This window comes from Protopterus annectens, chromosome 17.part0 (assembly GCF_019279795.1).
Source record: "Protopterus annectens isolate FY-2018-M chromosome 17.part0, PAN1.0, whole genome shotgun sequence".
Taxonomy (NCBI): domain Eukaryota; kingdom Metazoa; phylum Chordata; order Ceratodontiformes; family Protopteridae; genus Protopterus; species Protopterus annectens.
Genome location: NC_056751.1, coordinates 684,945,353 through 684,953,432, shown reverse-complemented (window position 1 = coordinate 684,953,432; position 8,080 = coordinate 684,945,353).

Genomic DNA, 8,080 nt, shown 5'->3' with positions numbered 1-8,080 from the left:
AGGACCAGCACCAGGGCTTTCAATATAAAGTGGAAGCCTGGGAATGTCTTGCCCATGATCTCACCAGTGCCACTGGTATCCCTCGGACTGGTGAACAGGTACAGCACCACTATGCTGACTTGAAATGGAGGAAGAGGGAGCTCTTGGAACAGTGGGTCCCTCCTTGACTTCTCATAAGTATTAGACTCCTGATTGGTCCTTCCTGATCAAGTGAAAAATCAGTTCCCTTCCCTTATCTGATCAGTAAAAAAAAAAACAGTTCCCTATACTAATCTGGTATGTCCAAGGGTCAATTTCAAAGTTACTCTCCAGTCCAGCTGGTGAATCTGGGAATTTTGAGGCAATGTTACAATTGCCTTATGTACACAGACAACCCTCTCATCCTTCCAACAAACTCTAATACATGTGAGAGATGCAGTTACACAGCCAAAGTGGAGGCAGAGCTCTCTCAACCCAAGACTGGCACAGTCAGTCAGGAGGAAAAGGTAACCACACACACCACAAATCCAGTCTCACACAGACCTATTGCATCTGCATACCCAACACATAAACACATAAAAACATACTCAGAGGCTCTAAATAAAAATCTGCCTAAACAGCAAAGACCTCCTAAGCAGATATCCAAGCAACAGCCACCCCTCAACAATACCCACAAATCACATATCTCACAAAATCAGTGTGTCTCACAATCACAGCCCATAAGGCCAAACAACACACCAAATACACTTATTATAGGGGACTCTGTTGTCTGGCACACTGACGTCCCACTCACCAGACTGAACAAGGAGAAGGTCACTGTAAGCTGCCTGTCGGGTGCCAGGATCCACCACATAATGCAAGCACTCAGGTCACTCCAAAGCAAGTACAAGTATGACTCCGTCATTGTCCATGCTGGTGTGAATGACCTGAGATGTACCTCCCTGGACTACATGCAAAGAGACATAGAGGAGCTCTCTGACCATGTAGCCCAGGCTGGTATGTCCCTGACCTTGAGTAGCATCTTGCCCTCACCAAGAATGATGCCACAGTATAAAGACAAAATGATCAGTTTCAACAATTGGCTAAAGTATTGGTTTCATTCAAAGGGGATCCAGTGTCTGTCAGCCTGGGATGGCATGCTCAACAAGCCACGTTGCTTCGCTAGGAACGGCTTGCACCTGTCACCCTTAGGCTTTCGTATACTGCCCAAGGCTCTTGCCACCCCCATAGTGCCTTTTTTAGGCAAGGCTCAAAGGACAAACCCACCTCCATAGACAACCCAAAGATAAAAAAACTAAAGGTAATGCTACTCAATGCCAGAAGTCTAAACCTCAAGATGCACACACTCGATAATCTCCTCAGTATGGAGAAAATCGATGTCTGTGCAGTAACAGAAACCTGGTTCAAGGCTCCTGAGAGCATCCCAGCACTACCAGGTTATAACTCACACCATGTGTTTCGGCCCCAAAACTCAGACCGAAGCACAAAAGGAGGGGGAGTATCTATAGTCATCAAAGATACCTACACCTCCAGGTTAGTGGCACTGCATGAAGCACTGGGAACCATCCATGTGCAACTAACAGCGGGAAAAACTGCCTTTCAGTTTGTAGCCTGCTACAGAACACCCTCCCTATTACAGGAACCCCACTTGGCATTCCTGAGAACACTGGAGAATATGAAGTTCTCTCCAAACACTATGTTATTGGGTGACTTCAACTACCCAAACATTGACTGGGAAAACTACTCAAGCCCAAACACCCTCGCCCAATGGTTCCTTGAATTTATAAACTCTAACACAATGGAACAACTGGTCACCACTCCCACAAGAGGGAACAACATATTGGACCTGGTCATCACCAACATGGGGACTCTACATTCCACACCAGAGGTAAACCCCTCATTGGTAAGATCAGACCATAAACAAATTTCCCTGGACATCCATATCCCGTCCCCACCCCAGCCAAGGAAATCACTGTAAAGAATTTCTCAAAAGCCAACTTTGCACTTCTCAAGACTGAGGTGGAATCCTTCAAAGCCCCTGGGCCAGAGGATAATACAGCCCAATCCGCAGAATCCTTTACAAATGCATTCTATGAGCACCTGCAGGAATGCATGGATCGCTATCCCAAATAAAACCAAGACTCACTCCTCCAAAACAGGAGACTGGTCTGGTGGACCCTGGCCATAAATAAGCTATACAACAGAAGGAGGAAGCTACTACATGACAGAGCAAAATCCCAAAAAGGGAAGGCATCTCTGATCAGTATTAGCAAGAAACTTCGATCCCTCATAAAATCATCAAAGGCCAGTTTCGAAAGAAAAATTGCCCTAGACACTAAAGATAATCACAAGGCCTTCTTTAGTTATGTCAGAAACATGGGCGGAAACTCCCAGACATGCTCTGAATTGTTGCATAACGGTACAAAATACACTGAACCTACAGACATAGCCAACAGACTGAGCCTACAAACAGATTCAGCGCAAACGTCTCCCCCCCTTCCCCCCCAAAGGAGCAAATGCCTACCCCAACTGAATGTAACCTCCCTGACATCACAGATGCACAGGTGAAAGCTGCCCTCTCCAAAGCAAAAAACACAGCATCTATGGGACTGGACGGTGTCCCAGGCTGTGTCTTACATGAGCTCCAAGAAGAACTGAACCCTCACATTAAGTCACTGTTCAAACTTAGCCTTACTACAGGATATGTACCCAAAGAATGGCATACAGCTACAGTGGTCCCACTCCACAAAGGTGGTGCCACAACGGACCTGGAAACTATCGCCCCATAAGCCTGACTTGTCTGGTCTGTAAAGCTATGGAGCGTATTATCATGGAACTCATAAACAAAGACATTGGGAGCCTCCAGACACTGGACCCTACCCAATTTGGCTTTGTTAAGGGCAGATCTTGCCTCTTAAACCTAGTTGATTTCTTTGAAACAGTTACCAAAGCCATAGATGAGGGCAAGGTAGTCCACACAACCTACCTGGACCTTGCAAAAGCCTTCGACACAATACCCCACTCGGGCATCATAAATAAGCTTACCAGCTTAAATATCAACCCCTATATCACAAAATGGGTTGCAAACTGGCTCAGAGATAGAACCCACATGGTCAGAATCGCAGGTGCCATGTCCGAATCCAAACCAGTTACGAGAGGCGTCCCACAGGGCTCAGTTCTGGGACCTCTCTTGTTTGGTATATACTTCTCTGAGGTTCAGGCTAACATGGGGGGATTATGGCTGACAAAGCTCGCAGATGACTGCAAACTGGGGGCCATAATCGAATCTCCAGCTGACACAAGCATCCTCCAAAAGGGTCTCACAGAGACGGATGCTTGGTGCCAGAGCCATGGGCTCAAGCTAAATGCTAAAAAGTGCATAGTCATCCCCTTTGGGAAAAACAGTGCCCACAAATTACCACATAGGTGATAATCCATTACGGAAGAAGTAATTAGAGATTTGGGGACCAACGTAGATAGTAATCTCTCCTTTGATAATCACGTTGCCAATGTGGTTAGAAAGACCTTCTATATAGCCCACCTTATCATGAAAGGGTTCGCATCTAGATCAAGAGAGGTCATTGTGCCCCTCTACTCGTCACTCATCAGGCCCATAATTGAATACAATGCCCCTTTTGGGATGTACCTTACCCGACACCTGCAGCAACTGGAGAGACCCCAAAAGTACCTCACCAAGAGGATCATGGGCTACAAACAGATGTCCTATGCAGCTCAACTAAAGAAACTCCAGCTCTACTCAGTTGCTTACCGCCTACACAGAGGTGATATATGCCTGACGTACAAAGCCATGTCAAACCCAGAATTAATGGAAATGCTCCACCTCAAAAAATCCAAGTCCCTTAGAGCTATACGCTCCAGGGACCTAAACCTCAGCACAAAAATAAATAGGACATGTTAGAGAGACAGATTAATTTCCCAGAGGCTCCCCTCACTCTGGAATAGAATCCCAATTCATGTTAGACATAGCCCCTCGCTGACCCTCTTCAAGCGAAATTTGGACGCGTGGATGGGAAATCCCAAATTCACCCCTGGGATCTCTCCAGTGTCCCTGCTAGACAGAGGCACAGTAAACTAATCTTAAAAGGGTACCTTCTGTGACCTACTTTACAGAGGCACAGTAGGCTAATCTAATAGGGAGGCGGAAGCCAAATACACTCTGGCTAGGCTTATAAATGCCCTAGGGCAGATAGCCTAGTATCTACCTATGAACCTATAAGATGTCCCAGCAGTGTGTAAGTATTCATAGCAATAACTTTTTACCAAAGTCCAGCCTGTGTATGTGATTGATAGGTATGCATAAATGTTTCTCTATTTTCATTACAGCTCTAACTGAGTGGGCTGTGAACCAGGAAGCCCATGCCAACAGGTTGCAAAGGCTGCATCACGAGGCTGGTGAGTAACAATCCTGCTTGTAGTGGTCATACCAAATAAATATAAAAGAGTAAAATGTCACCTGGCAGTAAAAAATGTGTATGGTTTGTACTGAATAAACCAGACAACATGACAGTAATAGTCCCATATAGGTCATATTTAAATAAAAGTGTCACTGCCTGGCAATAAAGTTTTAAATCCTGGACTGGTTGTGTTTATTCTGGTATTGTATGGCCTCACATGTTGCATTCACCAAGATCTGATATGCAAATAGTACTGTTGTTTCAACTGTTTCTCACACTGTGCTACTTAAAACTTATGTCTGGGAATGTCTGTATAAGAATGTTGTAATTACAAGGTCAGATTGTACAACCAAGAGAGATTTATACAAAAAACACTGACGAAAAAACACCAGTTTCTGATGAAACAAAAATTGGTGTATTTTTAGCAGACACAGCCATGGTTCAGATCCCGGGAGTGGTAGTAAGCTGTATGCATAATTTTAATTAGGATTTTTGGAATATGTGTAGAAACAGTCAGGTAGTGTTAACAAACATTGCCCCCACAGGTCTTCCAGGTAAGAGAAGTAGAAAGTAGCTATAAGACGGTTGAATTATGCACTGTGTACAAACATATCACTGGCCAAACCAAGGCCATAAGGTATTGTAATATTATCTGAAGAGTAATGATTAAAGCAATGACCATTAAAGTTGTGAGTACTGCAAGGATATACAAGTTGTTAATTGACATCCCCCCACCATAACTGCAACAATAATCTAAACACACAAATCAATGCATATGTTTTACACCAAACCTGCTGTTGGGACATATGTCCTATTGTTCAACAAATATTGAAATGTGTTTTTATTCATCTTCCATGTTGAAATGCTATCCTTGGTGGCCTGTTGCTTTCAATGTAACCTGCATGCCATTGTAATGGCCACTGTGGTTCCATATATGCATGTGTTCTGTTTGCTATGCAACTGCTCCAAATCTGTTGTTTTGGGTTAATGGGAATATCTATGCATGCTGTTATAACTAATCCTGGATTGAGTTGACTATTACTAACCCACATATGTTCTAAAACTGCAACACCATAGCACATTTGGGAAGGTCGGGCCCAGCGGACCCACCTCTCCCACATTATCTGGCTGTAGCAGTGGGCCCCAGCATATCTGGGACCCACCCTGGGACCTCCTTGTGTGCTGGCCCTGCAACACCTTTAGGTGGAACCGCCTAAGGGGATGGTTCCCCCCCTCCCAGGGAGCAGGCATAGCAGGGACAGGATACCGTCACTCAAAGCCTGGTCTGGGGATTGGTGTGTAGCGAGCTCCAAAAGGAGTTTGGAGATCTGCTATGCCAGCTTGAGGGCCATGTGGCACAATTAGAGGGTCAGCCTGCCCCTCCTACTCAGTCTCAGCACAGCCACCTTTGGGGCTGTGAAGGTGCAGTGGTGACTGCCCATTGGGTGGGGACCTCAGTCCCACTGTTTCAATTTGGGGTCTCATGGGCTTCCGATTTCAAAACACCCCTCCCCGTCCAAGGTGTTTACCCCCAACATGTGTCATATACGACCCCTGTATGCTGTCTTGTCTGTCCTGTCCGTCTTCCTACCCAACCTACCTCCCCAAATATACCTACTATCCTTCCCCAATATCCCACACTCACCTTAAAAAAAAGGGCAATCTGTTCCCCCCAAAAAATTTCACCCCATACATAGCTGTCCATTTCAGATACGTGTCCACTGGACACATGTAATCTGGTCTAATTGGCTTCACAACACATTATTGTTATCCTCACCCTTCTTTCAGGGGTTAGAGTGTCCAAATATACCTCCACATTCAGTGTATATGCACAGCTGTTGCTGTAGAAGAAATGGACAGCTATGGACCTTCCCTACACCCATCCTGCACATCCCTAGCTACTTTTCCTATTGTCTTTCCCTCTCCGTGCCCCCTTTTTCACACTTTCCTATCACCCCTTTTTTCTTTTTTTTTAAATAAATTAGCATGGGGGTAAGTGGGAGTACGCTCTTTTAAGCAGTAGTAAGCGGGATTAAGCCTGTTTGCATGGTGCTAAGCAATGCCTACACAGATTAAGCACTTTTAAGGCTGCCTGTAAGCATATTTAACCAGACGTTAGCACTGCTTACTGCCATGCAAACCCACACAAACCCACATACAACTGCTTAAAAGTGCCTTAATCATGCTGTATCCAACAGCACCTTTTCTGCCCAGCAACAAATTAATGAGCTCTTGCAAGTCTCGAACCCAGGACACTGCACACCAGAGCCATAGCAATTTACCACTAAGCCATCTGAGCTGTAAATGTTTTCTCAAACATATCATGCAGCACAGTCATTCAACAGTAGGGAAAATGTATTTATATATATATATATATATATATATATATATATATATATATATATATATATGTAGCCATATATACATATCTCTCTCTCTCTCTCTCTCTCTATATATATATATATATATATATATATCTATATATATGTGTGTGTGTGTGTGTGTGTGTGTGTGTGTGTGTGTATGTGTGTGTGGTGTATATATATATATATATATATATATATATATATATATATATATATATATAAATTCCAATGCCTTGGATCAACTTATCCACACCCCACCTAGGGGCAGCAATATCCTAGACCTGGTCATTGCCAACATGGGTGTCCAGTGTTCCACACCAGAGGTCAATTCCTCATTGGTCAGATCTGACCACAAGCTAATCACCCTAGACATCCACATCCCTCCCCCACCCCCCATTAGGGAAACCACCATAAAAAATTTCTCCAAAGCCAACTTCATGCTTCTTAAGACAGAAGTGGCAAACTTCACGACGACTATGCAGACGGACAGTAGAGGTACGACTGCTGAATCCTACACAAATGCACTTTATAAGCACTTGCACGAGTGGATGGATCACGCTATCCCTAACAGAACCAAAATCCCGGAAAAGGAAGCCAATCTGGAGGTCCCCTGCCATAAACAAACTCTACAACAGAAGAAAGAAACTGTTGCAAAAAAGAGTAAAATCCCATGATTGGAGGAACTCTCTTGTTAGCCTCAGTAAGAAGCTGAGATCCCTCATAAAATCCTCCAAAGCTAGTTACAAAAGCAAAATCACCACTAATTCTAAAGACAACACAAAGCATTCTATAGCTATGGTCAAGAATTTCAATGGCAACACTCAGATCTGCCCTGAGTTACAGCACAATGGCACTAAATATACAGAACCAACTGATATTGCCAACATCCTGGCAGATAAGTTCAGTGCTAACTTTACCCCCCTCTCACCACCTAAAGGCCACATCTCTACACTGGAAGAATGCAAAGTTCCTGTAATCATCACTGCACAGGTAAAAAACACACTCTCCAAAGCCAAGAACACAGCATCCATGGGACCTGACAACATCCCAGGCTGCGTTCTACACTAACTACAGAATGAACTGGCACCCCACCTAAGCACCATGTTCAATCAGCCTCACTTCAGGCTTTGTACCCACTGAATGGCACACAGCGACGATTATCTCACTCCACAAAGGGGGATCCACCACGGACCCTGGGAACTACTGCCCCATTAGCCTAACAAGCCTGGTCTGTAAGGCCATGGACCGTATCATCATAGAACTTATAAACAAAGACATTGGTAATCTCTAAACTCTGGACACCACCCAGTTTGGGTTTGT